At 37.5% G+C, this 12,796-nt stretch overlaps 1 pseudogene across 1 annotated transcript; it reads right to left on the reverse strand.

Annotated features, from left to right (window-relative positions):
• Positions 1–999: 999 nt before the first annotated feature.
• On the reverse strand, positions 1,000–12,591 carry LOC308687911 (putative nuclease HARBI1; annotated as a pseudogene). The gene is made up of 4 exons: positions 12,584–12,591; positions 8,063–8,630; positions 1,758–1,853; positions 1,000–1,210 (listed from the first exon to the last, which is right to left on the reverse strand). The product of its transcript is annotated as a putative nuclease HARBI1 (transcript).
• Positions 12,592–12,796: the final 205 nt, after the last annotated feature.

Genomic DNA, 12,796 nt, shown 5'->3' on the forward strand with positions numbered 1-12,796 from the left:
ACTGATTTCTTTAAAACAATCACCCGCTGTTACCTGTATTCTCCTCTTGACTGTCTGGCTCTTCCTCTTGACAAGCCGGGGCGCTGCTGTCAGTGGCTGGGGGAACTCCGCCGGTAACATCGATGTTGACGCCACACACTCCACTTTCCTGTCCTCCGCTTATCCCCCAGAACATAGGCGACTGTCCACCATATATGTTCATCACCATTTCAGTGGTGTCTTTAAGTTTCTCTTGGGGTCCTCCTCCCGTTTTTGGATATTTCCTCTTAAATATGTCTTTTTTGGCATCTTGAACCATGTTTTTGTATCTTTTGTGTATGTCTTTAACGCTCCGCTCAACGGTCGGATTAACGCTGTTAACTGTCGTAGCAATCTTTTTCCAAATTAAACATTTCTTCTTGTTACTACATTCTCCGCTAAAAGTCCCAAGTAAAATGTCCTTGTAACTGTTACACTCCTCCAACAAACACATATTTTCCGCTGGGGTAAACTGCACTGAGCGGTTGAATGCGCTTATTCGATCTGCCATGTTTTTTGTTTTGAAAAGTGTCTTATTTTACCCATAATGCATTGCAGTGTAGTCCTACTTAAGATAGTCAGAGTCTTAATTGCTTTGGGTCTGATTTAGATGTCTATCTGAAGTCTGACTATCTACTATATTTAAGCCATAGTCAAAGTTTATCTTTGTGAAACCGGCCTCTGGCTATATGTCACACTGTGGTACCGCACAGACACACACCGAGACCAACAGCACTCCACACGCAACGTCACACTCCATAGTACGAAGCCAGAAAGGTTTCAACCATGACGGACCCCAAGAGGAATAAACAACAGGCTTATACTGTAGTGAAGCAATAGCTCATTTACTGATTGTGATGTTTTACACATATCTCAGACATCACTACACATTGACTGGTTTGTCTGGAACTCGGGGGCAAATTCCGTATTTTCCTCCTTGAAGGTTCTAGGTCTGCAATATATATAATGTAGGAATCAGATTCATGAAGCAAGTAAGGTAATGTTATGTCTGTACTTATTTTTAGTGACCCTGTCTTTGACTTGGGACCGAAGCGAGGCAGTGGAGGAGAAGCCGGGTGAGAGACGGGAGGGAACTGGAGATGAAGAGTCAGTGTCATCATCAGCATCAGCATCAGATGCTGGTCCCATGGTTTGCCCATCAGTGTCGAGAGGAACAACTATGTCAATGGTGCTAGATAAACAATACAGAAATCTTGAACTGGAAGAGAGGAAATTGCTGCTCGAGATTGAAGTTTTACAGCTTCAGAGAGAGAAATAAAAATTAGAGTTGCACAAACAGTCGCAGGAGTTGTGAATATCTTGAGTACTTCCAGTAAGGCAATGAGGTATTTTAGGTTAATTATTTTCTGTGTTTTTTAAAGCAGTTTCAAAAGTGAATATGTTGAGTAGGTCTACGTCTAATATGCCTAAAATACCTCACTGCCTTATTAGTTTTACATTGGTTTACAGTTTGTTTAAATATGTTGTACTTTTAATAACCTTGAGGATTTTGATATGAATGAAAGAGACTTAAGTGCTGTGTAATTTGTTACAGTAATTTATTGATTGAACAGTATGTCACTTGAGAAAACGTAAAAAAATAAATGTATGTATTTATTGAGTTGTTTGCTACTCATTTAAGCCTAATAGGTAAAGACAGGCAACATGTGGCCCACTTTAATGTGATTTTTGTTGTTGTTTCAGACATTGAAAATCCTGTCAACATACATCTGACGCACATATCGACCAGTTCCTCTAAATCTTCTCTGTCCTCCAGTTCATTGTGATTGTCATCTCTGATATCCTCTCCTTCAGGGTCAGGTAGCCGGAGATCCCTAATGATTAATGAAGTAAACAATTTTGATTATAGTTGTAGCATGTGGTAAATAGTAACTCAATTAGGCCTATTGAAAATGGCTAGCACTTCAATCCAAGATGGCAGCATGTCCGCGTTTGTGTGCAGCATGTCTCAGTTTGTCTTAATTTTATGTCAAAGATAATTTTATTTGTTTTATGTTTATCGACTTTTACCTATGGAGTTCGCCGTCTTATGTTAAGACAAGCCGGGGATTGTTTATTGATCGTGTGTGGTCTTTTACTTCCACCAACGGAAGAGAAGAGTTGATCTGCCGATCGTGCTGCGATTTCCTTACTAACGGAGGGAAGACGCCGACCCACTGGATTAATGTATTAGGCTCTATTTCGTTAAGGAAAGTGCTTATTTCATTAACGCGTGTGGCCTTGTCCACAAACTAGCGTTTTGAGAAATCGGTCGCTGTTTGTTGATCTGGCACTGATCCTTTTCTGTTTGTTTTGTTTTTGATTTTCTCTCGGTGCGGGACGCGGTTTGATGTTGCGTGGATCCCTCTTTCTGCTTCGTGGTGTCGGGCAGCACCCTGTGAAAAGAGTTGGAGTACCACAAGTCTACACGTCTGTAAAGAAACCTTCATATTTTATTTTGGTTGTCGGCTCAGCTGGACTTTGAAAGGACTATGTGGTTTGTTTCTTCTAATCGCGCAGCTCTGGTGGCATTTCTGGTTGTGATACTCTACCAGGGAAACATCGGCTACGACTCAGACTTTTCGTTACATAACGATACATCCTCAATTTTAAAATGGACAAATTTGACGGGGATTGGTATATGTACAAACTTCAACGTTCTCTCGGACTGCCGTTTGAAGTCACTACTTTCAAACTTTGTGAACGAGGATTCCATAGTTTTTGCTCAAACAAATAAGGAGCCCAGTATCAAATGTTCCATTTGTTTGAATCTTTCTGTTGGAAATGTAAGTGAAACAGTAAGGCGTCGGAGTTTTATAATTCTTATGTTACTGATATCAGGAAATGTATTACCAAATCCTGGTCCTTTTAATGACACTTCCCTAACGTTTAAAGTTCCTGCAGATTTTAAATCTAGATCAGGACTAGGTTTTATTCATTTGAATGTGAGAAGCCTGCTTCCTAAGTTGGACTTGGTGCGTATCTGGGCAAAAAATACCAGTGCTGATGTTATAGTAATATCTGAAACATGGCTTAAAAAAACAGTTTCAGATAATGCCATAGACATTGATGGTTATACCGTTTATAGGACTGATAGACCAAAAAGGGGAGGGGGGGTAGCAATTTATGTTAAGGACAGTTTTGAAGTTTCTGTGTTGCTCTCTGAGTCAGTAGTTAAAAAGTATGAATTATTAGCTTTAAATCTGATCGTTTCCAAGACTTTACATCTTACTGTTGTTGGTTGCTACAGACCCCCATCAGCTAGTACTGATGCCATTTCCTCTCTGATGCACTCTGTGACTTCTTTGAATTATAAGGAGCTTGTTCTCCTCGGTGATTTTAATGTGAACTGGCTACAGTCAGTATCTGATTGTTTCAAAGCAATTTGTGACTCTTTAAATCTCTTTCAGCTAGTTGAGACACCTACTAGACCCAATTCGAAGGATCACAAAAAGTCCACATTAATTGATCTTATTTTCAGTAATTTGCCTCATAAGTACTCTTTGGCCTCTGTATTTGCTAATGATGTTAGTGATCACTGCGTCATTGCTGTAGTCAGAGATACCAAATTACCCAAGCACAAACCACGTATTATCACTAGACGATGTACACGGCACTTTAATAAACAAGCCTTTCTTTTTGATGTAGCACGCTATGATTGGGACAGGATTTTTCTTATTCCCGATGTTGAGTCTGCCTGGAATTACTTTTATAATGGATTCTTATCAATCATCAACAGGCATGCACCTTTTAAAAAATTCCGTGTTAAAGGTAGGGATAATCCCTGGTTTTCTGAAGCCCTTTCTGTTCAAATTCGTGAGCGGGATGTGGCTTGGGCAAAAGCTAGACAATCTGGTGTTGGCTCCGATTGGATCCGTTTTAGGCAGCTCCGGAATAAATGTACAGTGGCTATTAGAAAAGCAAAGGCTGATTATTTTATTGAAAAAAACACTATTAATTCAAATAATCCCAAGAAATTCTGGCAGAATATAAAACTGATATCAGGTAGTAAAAACAAGTCTAGCTTCCCATCATGTATAAAAATGAATTCCACTAGCATATCAGATAAAGAACATATGCTCAATTGCTTTAATAAGCATTTTGTGGCCTCTGGGTTTCTATTTCAACCACTAAATCTTACAGGCTCTGATTCTGATTTTATTAATGCAGAAAGTCATCTAGAAAAGGAAGAGTTTAGATTTAAACAAATTAAGAGCACTGACGTTTATAAAGCACTCTGTCTGCTTGATATAAACAAATCTTCAGGTCCTGATTGTGTGGAGCCTGTGTATTTGAAACTGGCAGCAGATTATATTATACCTGCTTTAACTTATATCTTTAATCTTTCTTTAAATACTGGTGTTATTCCAGAAATTTGGAAATCAGCATTTGTTGTTCCTTTACTAAAAGGGGGGGATCCCACTATAATGAATAATTACAGACCAATCTCAAAGCTCTGCGTTTTATCAAAGATATTAGAAAGCCTTATTAGTGAACAGTTGACATGCTATTTGAACGCAAACAAAGTATTGTCTATTAATCAATCAGGGTTTCGCAAAAAACATAGTACTACAACGGCTATTTTGAAAGTTTTAAATGATATTGTAGAGTCAATGGATAATGGTAAATTTTGTGCCTCGCTTTTTATTGATTTATCAAAGGCCTTCGATACAGTGGATCACGGAATCTTGTTGCACAGATTGAAGGTGGTTGGTTTATCAAGTCACGTTATTCCTTGGTTTAAAAATTATCTGAGTGGAAGAACCCAGTGTGTTCAAGCCGAAGGTAAACAATCTGATATATTAGAGATTTCCAAAGGTGTTCCCCAAGGATCGGTGTTGGGGCCCCTTTTATTTACCATTTATATAAATAGCCTTGATTACGACATTCAGGATGCCAACTTTCATTTCTATGCCGATGATTCTGTTGTGTATAGCAGCGCTTCCTCTGGACAGCAAGCCTTGTCTAAGCTTCAGTCAGCCTTTAATATTATTCAGTTAAGGCTTCACAGTTTAAAACTTGTTCTGAATACTGATAAAACCAAGTATATGTTATTCACCAAATCAAAAAAACTTGAAAATAATTTAGTATCTCTTCAGACCTTTGAAGGTATAGTGATTGAATCAGTAAAAGAGTACAAATATCTAGGCATCATAGTTGACGATGCCCTATCTTTTAGTTCTCATATCACTCAACTGAAGAATAAGTTGAAAATCAAGCTTGGGTTTTATTTCAGGAACAAGTTTTGCTTCTCTTTTAATGTAAAAAAGAAATTAGTCTCTGCTACTTTTCTCCCTGTTCTCGATTATGGTGATGTTGTATATCAATTTGCACCTTATTATCTTCTTTCTTCCTTAGATGCCGTTTATCATGGCGCTCTAAGGTTTATATCAAATTGTAAATCTTCAACTCATCACTGCACCTTGTACCATAGAGTAGGTTGGCCTTCTTTGTCTACCAGAAGAAAAACGCACTGGTACTTAATTATTTACAAAGCCATCTTGGGGTTGTTGCCTTCTTATCTCTGTTGTTTCGTGCAGCAGAAAATTATCAAGAACTATTCTCTTCATTCGCAAAACTTTTATACTCTTTCTGTTCCTTTTACTCGAACTGAGTTTGGTAAGAAGTCTTTTATGTATGCAGCGCCGTTTGATTGGAATCTCCTCCAATCTAAATTAAAATTAGAAAATCTGCTGACTCTGGACCGTTTCAAATCAGTTATCCGGCAAATGGAAGTTGATCTAACATTATGCAACTGCTTTTAAGGTTGTTTTTTTTTTTTTTTTTTTTTTTTTTTCTAATCTGTTTGTGTGATGTTTATCTGTGACGGAACTGAATGTATTGCTGCACATTTTGGCCAGGACACTCCTGTGAAAGAGATTTTTAATCTCAGAGAGCTCTTTTCTGGTTAAATCCCAGATAGCAACATTGTTTCGGCCCGGATCCGGCCCACATCTGGCACTTGTGGAATACAGATCTGGCCCACATGCAGCGTGGAATGACGGCCCTTGGGTGGGCCACTCCTGTTTGCCAGATCTGGGCCACAAGAAGGCCATAGCAATGCCACATGTCAGCCAAAAGCAAATAAATAAACCAGAACTGGACCTTACCTGAGCCACAAAGTCTGTGTATATTAAATATAGAGTAATTTCAGCCTTACTAAGCCTGTTAACAAGCAGAATCACTGAAGGAAAGAAGAGAATAGAAAAAGAGACGAGCAGAAACACAAGAACTACAACTGACTTCAGCAACAGCCTTAGATGAAATCAACTGAAGAGAAAAGAAGACATTAAATCTGTGAAGATCTCAGCAGAGGAGGATTAAACAACTCCACAAACAGCATTACCAGCTTCACTTATTACTAACCAGACTGACTTTATTTCTGTCAGACGTCTACAGAAGTTTTATTGATAATTAACAAAGGTTTAACTCTAATGTGTTTCATTTAAAGTCACCATAAGAGTGATTAGTGTTTCCATTAGTTGGGCTCTTAACTCTGACTATATATTATGTCTTTTTTTGCCGCTCTGACAGTGTGTTTGTCAAACACATTTGCAGCAGCAAAGAAAGCTAAAGTGAAATGAGATCAGGTGATGATGGTTACCTGTTGATGGATTTATAATCATCATGAAATAACCTGTTTCTCTGATGTCTTTGTAATCTAACAATTGTGTTGATCCATTAATATTTTCAAGCCCTGTGTTACTGCAGCGTGGGGTCCAGCAATATTATAACAATAAGTTCAAAGACTTTATCAAACATGAGCACAAAAAAGTCAGTTTATGATGAGACACACAGACATCAACAATCAGCGTATGAATCTCAACAATGGTGACAATCAAAAGTACTTTGCTGCAATGCATGCTGGGTACCAGCATATTACAAAACTCCCAGCATGCATTGCAACATGAATAAATTATGCAGCTGAATTGTTCTATAATTTTGTTTGATTCTAAATATTTGCTTTTATTTTTTGCTGTTGGTTTTGTTGTGAATTAGTAGCTTTTCAGTGATGTTCTGAATTTATCTGTTTATCTAAATATTTGTGATTGTCACCATTGTTGAGATTCATACGCTGATTGTTGATATCTGTGTGTCAACAAAAGCTATTTTTTTTTATCTCATGTTTGATAAAAGCTTTAAACTAACTGTTATAATATTGGTGGATCTCATGCTGCAGTAACACAGGGTTTGTGATGTGAAAGTATTAATGGATCAACACAATTGTTAGATTACAAAGACATCAGTGAAACAGGTTATTTCATGATGATTATAAAATCATCAACAGGTAACCATCATCACCTGATCTCATTTCACTTTAGCTTTCTTTGCTGCTGCAAATGTGTTTGACTAACACACTGCCACAGCGGCCAAAAAAGACTAGGAGTTTAGATATCCTAAGAGTAAGAGCCTAACTAATGGAAACACTATTCACTATTATGGTGACTTCAAATGAAACATTATAGTTAAACCTCTGTTAATTCTCAATAAGAACTTCTGTAGACGTCTGACAGAAATAAAGTCAGTCTGGTTAGTACTAAGTGAAGCTGGTAATGCTGTTTGTGGAGTTGTTTAATCCTCCTCTGCTGAGATCTTCACAGATTTAATGTCTTCTTTTCTCTTCAGTTGATTTCATCTTAGACTGTGTCTGAAGTCAGTTGTAGTTCTTGTGTTTCTGCTCGTCTCTTTTTCTGTTCTCTTCTTTCCTTCAGTGTTTCTGCTTGTTAACAGGCTTATTAAGGCTGAGATGACTCTATATTTAATATACACAGACTTTATGGCTCAGATAAGGACCAGTTGTGGTTTATTTCTTTGCTCTTGGCTGACATGTGGCATTGCTATGGCCTGTTTGTGGCCCAGATCTGGCAAACAGGAGTGGGCCACCCAAGGGCCGTCATTCCACGCTGCATGTGGGCCAGATCCGCATTCCACAAGTGCCAGATATGGGCCGGATCCGGGCCGAAACAATGTTGCTATCTGGGATAAAGGTAAAAAAAAAAAAAAAAAAAAAAATATTAAATTGTTTGTTTTCAGGTAGGCCTACCTCGCTATGTTATGCAGCACAGCAGTCGCACAGATGATGTTACACACTCTGTCAGGTGCCATTCACAGTTCCCCATGTAGACAGTGGAAACGCCTCTTCAGTACACCAAATGCCCGCTCTACAGTGTTACGAGTTGAACAGTGTGCTGTGTTGTAGTTTCTCTGTGTAGGTGTAGTAGGATTCAGGAAGGGAGTAAGGAGCCAAGGTTTTAGAGGGTAGCCAGAGTCCCCCAACAGGACTCTATCGATAATGCCTTGCTCAAATGCAAGACAAAGTTGAGAATTTTGAAGAATTCGAGAGTCATGAATTGATCCAGGCCAGCGGGCCACACAGTTGAGGAACCGGAGATCAGAATCACAAACAGCCTGAATGTTTAGGCTGTGATATCCTTTTCTATTCACAAACAAATGTTCATGAGCTCTTGGAGCCTGGATTCTGACATGTGTCCCATCAATTGCTCCAACAAATGGGAAATCTTGCTATGCTGAAGAACCCTCTTTTGACTTTGTTCAGCTCAGCCAGTTGGTTTGGAAACTGAGGGAGCTTATTTGACAGTGCTCTTGATACCCTGTATACACCCGTGACACAGACGCTTTGCTGAGACCCACTGTGTCACCAACAGCATTCAGAAAAGTTCCTGTTGCATAAAATCTCAACGCAGTGCAAACCTGTAGCACTGCTGGGATGCTGTGGCTTCTTGAAGTGGCAGGGCTCAGTACTTCAGCTAATTCATCTGTCAGACTCAGTATAGCTTCCTTGGGCAAACGAAACCGACCGATGAAGTCCTCATTATTATATATTTCCAGTTACTGCGGTCCCTAAAAACCCTTTCCCTTCTCATAGCTCTCTTCATAACGTCGTCAGCAAACCACAAATTATGAGTCATTTTCCCTTTTCTTTTGGCTGTCTGTAATGTAACTGATTGTTACTGCTGGTTGCCAAGGTAACATAGAGTCTTAGACCTAAGTTAGCCTGGGAGTAAGGTGTCTTATTTTTTGGTCTAAATTAAGTCAGTCTTTATTTTTTGTGAAAGGGTCTAACTTGTATTAGTCTAGTCTATGAGCAGATTTTAGACTTGTCTAACACTATAGACCGGTCTAAAATAGCTTTGTGAAACCGGCCCCAGGTCGGAGCTCCAGCTGTTGCTGTTATAGCCACTAAAGAAGCTCCTCTATTATCTCTGTATGTGCCGTCGTGAGTATTACGTCACTGGATCACGGTCCTCTGGTCCAGCGTTAGGGTAGAATGAGAGAGAGCAGTCTCCTTAAAGGGTTAGTTCACCCAAAAATGAAAATTGTGTCAGTAATTACTCACCCTCATGTTGTTCCAACCCCGTAAGACTTTCGTTCATCTTCAGAACACAGATTAAGATATTTTTGATGAAATCTGAGAGCTGGCTCACTCCTTCATAGGCTTCCATGTCATTGAAACTTGCCAGCCCAGAAAGTTAGTAAAGACAATGTTTAAAAAGTGACTACAGTGGCTCAACCATACGTTTATCAAGCGACGAGAATACTTTTTTGTGTGCAAAAAATAACATCCCATTCCATGGATAATTTTATTATTTTATAATGTTTCCTGGGGTGCCCTTATAATGTTAGTATGTTTTTTAGATCAACATTTTTTATAATTTAGGAATAAAAGGCATTTTTCCTAGCCTGATTTCATCCCCTGATTGGAACGCTCTGTTTGAAGGGGCGTGTCTGTGTGAGACTTCAGTGTAAACGCCCTCTGCTGTGATTGGCTGACATGCTTGCATATGAAATATCTGGCATTACATGTGGAACTATCTGGAAAACTTTTACTATTACAGCTAATATACGTTTTCACTATTACAGCTTTCGGGATTAACGAATCGTGAGAAGTTTTTAAAGTATTTAGATCTATTTCAGTCACATAAAAGGTTGCAGTAATGAGCATTGAGCAGATGACAGTCTGTTGATCGCGTGAAAAAAGATCTTATCATTGCAACGCAGTTTCTGCACTCACTAATGATTTCACCAATGCAAACATGAGGTATATAAATACAGTAAGAGATTCGTTGTGCAGTGTAACAGCGTCATTGATTTCATAACGAGTTTTGGCAAGTGTCCAGATAAACTCACGCTGTGTGATTGACAGCTTGGGCGATTGGAAAGGGATTGTTCTTTGATCGCTTTCTGTATATTAATCACAGTTTAAGTAAGATTATTTTCATCCTACTAAGAGAAATGATGTGAAGTTGATCGCTACTTCTATAGTAAATCACTACTTACCGCTTGCTGGAATATAGTTGAAATTTATGGAAGGCATTTTCTGCCAAATTTAAATAAATAAATTAAATGATTAAAATTAAAATTAAAACCAGATTAACAATTTCATTACAGAAAACAGTACGCAAAAAATGTGACAAAAAGCCAAACGTGAAAAAGAAACTACAAATACAGTTTTTTAATTTGCACGCAGGTTGTCTTTGAAAATGAAAACGAAAATGAAAACTGTGAAATAAAAGAGGAATTAAAATGAAAACGAAAATTTACATTTGTATTGGAATTGTGTCACTATTATTGTGTGAGCGTTACCAAAGAGCATTGTAAAAACTGTATTTGTAGGTTCTTTTTCACGTTTGGCTTTTCATTTTAATATTGGCAGTCTTGCCTCGAAACTGTAGTGGAAATGAAATGTGAAATCACCAATTGCATTTTATTTTTCAATTTGACAGGGATAATGCTGTGAAAATGAAATCATTTAATTTCATTCTCAATTTTGTCACATTTGCGTACTGTTTTCTGTAATGAAATTGTTAATCTGGTTTTAATTTGAATTTTAATCATTTAATTTATTTATTTAAATTTGGCAGAAAATGCCTTCCATAGAAATTTTCCCCTTTGTCAGTATGAAACGCTGAGATACTTCTGTGACAGTATAAGTCCTTGTTTTGTCTTTAAGGTGTACAGTTGAAATATTCATTTTGTTTAGTTTGAATATATTGTTTTTGTGCTTTTCTTGATTTTCTGTTTCTTCTTGTTCCTCTGTTTGTAGGAGCTGAGAGCTTCCTGAAGCGGCTGTTTCTCTGCGGCACAGGCTTTACTTCACCAAGGGTTGTCATTATTGCTGTGTCATTATTTGCAGTGAATCTGGTGGGTGTGATTCTGATTGCCGAAAATATAATATATATATTAATAATATAATATAATATAATAATATTCACAAAGTGTTATCCTTTATTGTGTACATGTATTGCATTGCACATACATGTTCCCATATAAATGTGAATGTATGTTTGTATGTATGTATGTATACACACACATTCACAGAATGTGTTACAACAGATTTCTAGTTCCCAGCATGCTTTGCTTCTGACAGTTAAAGGAGAGTAAATGTTGAAATTAAGTGTTATTTAATGTGTTTTGCTCAATATTAATATAGGTGGAGATCTGTAAGTGTTTAATGTTCTGTTGTTTTTAAAATTTTAAATGTTTTCTGGTACACAGCAAAATCCCCAGTGTTAAATCAACACTGCTCAGAGCACATATGGTCCCACTCTACATGGTGTTAAAGTAACACTGAGGCAGTGTTAACGTTTATGAGACAATTAAGTGATCAATTGAGTGATGATTGAGCATTAGTGATGAACACCTGTTGTTAACAAGCAGAATCACTGAAGAAAAGAGAAACACAAGAACTACAACTGACTTCAGCCACAGCCTTAAATTAAATCAGATGAAGATAAAAATACATTAAATCTGTGAAGATCTCAGCAGAGGAGGATTAAACAACTCCACAAACAGAATTACCAGCTTCACTTATTACTAACCAGACTGACTTTATATCTGTCTGTGAACCGAGGTTGAGATGTTGATGTTGTAAAATGTTTGGTCACCATTATGGTGATCAGTACTTCCTTTAGTTGGTCAGTTTGACTTGGCAATTCGAGTGCAATTTTGTTCTTTGTAACAGTGTTTACCAAAGCACATCATTTGTTACAAAGGAAGCCAAACTCAAAGGCTTTCAGGTGTTTAGTTTGCATTATCATAAAGTAGAATGATTCTCTAATCATATCCCTGACTAAAAGTTGTCATCAATAAATAACTTTCACCTTTATTGACAGAGAAAACATTCTGAATTTTGACCTTTATATACAGTGCAGACATTTTTTGAAAATCACCTTTATTTTCTTTTTTTAGAAACAAACAGATATCAAGAATCAGCATATGAATCTCAATAATGGTGACATGCTTCATTCTGCATTGCAAGCTGGGAGCCATGAGTTTTGTACTGTGGTGCCACCCAGAAAGCATTGCGGCATAAAGCATGTCACCATTGTTGAGATTCATACATGGATTCTTGATGTCTGTGTGTGTGTCCAAAGATTACTTTCTCAATAGGAAAAAAAAAATAAAAAATCAACTTGAAGTCTAATCTGTAGAAAGATATTATTGTTGTTGAAAATAATCTATTTATAACAAAAAACACTTTTGGTCAATGGTAAAATTTGTGAATGTTTATACTTTATGATGTTGAAAATTCTATGCCTATCACCTGACCATCTTTGTGTCTGGCTTTCTTTGTAACAAATTATGTGTTTTGGTAAACACTGTTACAAAGACCATAAACTCGCATAAAAAGCCAAGAGTCAAATTTCCCAACTAAAGGCAACACTGATCCCCATAATGGTGATTTTTATGGTGATTTTAAAACATCAACATCTAAACCTCTGTTAATTCTCAATAAGAACTTCTGTAGACGTCTGAC

This window comes from Scardinius erythrophthalmus (assembly GCF_964197995.2).
Source record: "Scardinius erythrophthalmus genome assembly, chromosome: 3".
Lineage (NCBI taxonomy): Eukaryota > Metazoa > Chordata > Actinopteri > Cypriniformes > Leuciscidae > Scardinius > Scardinius erythrophthalmus.